Source organism: Arvicola amphibius, chromosome 9 (genome assembly GCF_903992535.2).
Source record: "Arvicola amphibius chromosome 9, mArvAmp1.2, whole genome shotgun sequence".
Lineage (NCBI taxonomy): Eukaryota > Metazoa > Chordata > Mammalia > Rodentia > Cricetidae > Arvicola > Arvicola amphibius.
This window is the reverse complement of record NC_052055.2, coordinates 61,271,557-61,274,596: the sequence shown is the minus strand read 5'-3', so window position 1 is coordinate 61,274,596 and position 3,040 is coordinate 61,271,557.

Genomic DNA, 3,040 nt, shown 5'->3' with positions numbered 1-3,040 from the left:
GCCGCCGCGCTAGGTTCGTAAAGCAGCGCGAGGAGGTGGCGCGGCGTCCGACCGGAAGACCTGCGCGACATGTGGCCGGAGGGGTGGAGTCTGAACTGTCGCGAAATCCCACGCTTTACGTTGGGCCCGGCGCGGCTGTCGGGTCGGGTCTGCTCCCCGGGGCGGGGTCTCCTGACGCACAGACTTCTGGGTGATGGGTCGGCGCGAAGGGCGGGGCCGCACTGCTGATTCCATAGAACCGAGTGGGATTGGAATCTAGAATAGGTGTGCCACAATTGATTTTTTTTTCAAAGGGAAGATTCTGAGTTTCTTTTGAAGTCACTTTTTGTAAAGGCAAAGAAAATCCAACATTCTGTAAAGTAGTTCAATTAAACATGCTTAGACGGGAAAAGAAGGAAACATTTGAACATGGACTTTCGCCTCATTTAATCTTTCAATTTACTGACAAGGTCCAGCGCCTAGTACTAGCCACATTTCTTCCAGCCAATTCTCCACTTTTATTATATTTCGCTAAGTAAAACTGTTCAACACCAACCATGTGTCAGACACTGTTTAACAGATTTGTGGATATAACAGAACAAAACTACTCTGAATAAAATATTACAAATGATAAGCCCTATAGGTAAGTAAAATATTTCAGATGATAAACACTACAGGTAAGTAAGATAAGAGTAAAAGGTGGTTGGGTGCAACTCTAGATTTTCTGCTAAGGGAAGTGACGTTTGGAGTGAGCTCGGTGGTGCATGCCTCTTGAGGCTAAGGCAGGAAGGTTGAAAACTTCAGGTCTTTCTGAACTACTTAACGGGTTCCAGGCCAGTTTGGTATACAGAGTGAGTCCTTCCATGCTATTAATAAACATGGATGGGGTGCTGGCTTAGGGAGTAAGGAGGGCTTGCTGCTCAAGCATAAATAAGGGCCTTAGGCTTCGACCTTTTTACATACATCTTTTCTTTGTTTTCTTTTAAGAAAAGGTGGCTGGGTGGTGTTGGCGCACACCTTTAATCCCAGCACTCGGGAGGCAGAGGCAGGCGGATCTTTGTGAGTGAGTTCGAGGCCAGCCTGGTCTACAAGAGCTAATTCCAGGACAGCCAGGGCTCCACAGAGAAAATCACTCAAGCACACAAGCAGCAAGCAGCAGAGTTGCCTCTTTGTTGTGTCTGTTCTTCCTAAAGAAAACTAGGGCTGGAGAGATGGCGTAGAGGTGAAGTGCCCTGGTGCTCTTGATGAAGATGGCATGGAGGTGAAGAGCCCTGGTACTCTTGATGAAGAGTCAGATTTGATTCCCAGCACCCACATGGGAGTTTCCAACAATCAGAAACTCCAGATCCAGAAGATCCTATGCCATCTTCTGACCTGTGAGGGCACATGGCACACATACATACACATCATACATATTATACATGTAAACCTAAAATTTTAAAAATATTTAAGCACTTGGGGCTGGAGAGATGGCTCAGAGGTTAAGAGCACTGACTGCTCTTCCAAAGGTTCTGAGTTCAATTCCCAACAGCCATCTGTAATGAGCTCTGGTGCCCTCTTCTGGCCAGCAAGCATACAGACAACACTGTATACATAATAAATAAATCTTTCAAAAAATATTTAAGTGTGTGTGTGTGTGTGTGTGTGTGCATGTGTGTGCGTGCCTGAGTGCATTGTGTATTTGCTCCACATTAGTGCAGGAGCCTGCAGAGGTTAGAAGAGGAATTGGGTCTCCTAGAACTGCAGGTGGCTGTGAGCCACATGGGTTCTAAGAATCAAACTCAGGTCCTCTAAAGTAGCAGGAACCACTTCTAATAAGCCACAAATCCAGCTCCTAGATTTTAAATCCTATTTATGTTTGAGTGTTCTGCATGTATACTTGCATGCCAAAAGAGGGCACCCGTAGGTGCTGGGACTTGAACTCAGGACCTGTGAAGGAGCAGCCAGTGCTCTTAGCCATCTCCTAAACTTTTGTAATCACCCTGAAACATTGCCATAAAACAAGCATGTATTGTATGATAGTCTCTGTAGATTAGAAATTTATTATTAAAAGTCATTTGCAGCCAGGAGTTAGTGGAGTATGCCTTTAATCCCAGCACTCAGGAGGCAGAGACAAGGGGATCTCTTAGTTGAGGCCAGCCTGAAACCTTGTCTTAAACAAAACAGAACAAAAGAAATCATTTTCAGAGCCAGGCATCGTGGCATATACCTTTATATTTATTTATTTCGATGTTTTGAGAGATGGTCTCTCAACATAGCCCTTACTGTCCTGGAACTCACTCTGTAGACCAGGCTGGCCTGGAATTCACAAAGATCCCCCTGCCTCTGCCTTCTGAATGCTGGGATTAAAGGTGTGCGCCACCATGCCCGACAGGCACATACCTTTAATTCCTGTACTTGGAATTCAGAGGCAGATAGATTTCTGTGTATAGAGAATTTGAAGCCAATCTGGCCTATGTATCGAGTTCCAAGTCCACCAAGGCTACATATTTAGACTTTATATCAAAATAAATAAATAAATAAACCAAACCAAAAACAAACACACACACACACACACACACACAAAACCAAGAAAATCATTTGGTAAATTGAGTGTGAGCCACCACGTCCATACCTGTAAGCCCAGTGCTTGGTGGTTTATGGCAGAAAGATCAGTTGAAGGGTAGCTTTGTTTATAAAACAAGTCAAAGTCAGCTTAGGCTACAAAAGAACAAAACCACTTGTCAAGATTTCATATTCACAGTGCCCAATCTCTCTCCTTTAATTTTCTATTGCTTTCTCTTAGTGTTTCTCATTCTGACCACTATATTAGCTTCCTAACCAGGTTTCTTGCCTGCAGGTTTTATCTACTTCAATATGTATAGTACATGACACCACACATGTCTTCCTAAGGGAGAGACCTGACAGTTGCTGAGAAATGTGTCAAAATTTGACAGGGCCTAAGGCGACTTTAGTTTTTGAGAGACAGAGTCTCTCTTTATCTCTGACTGTCCGGGAATTCTCTGTGTGGACCTAGGTGACCTTGAACTCCTAGAGATCGACCTACTTTGCCTTGAAGTGC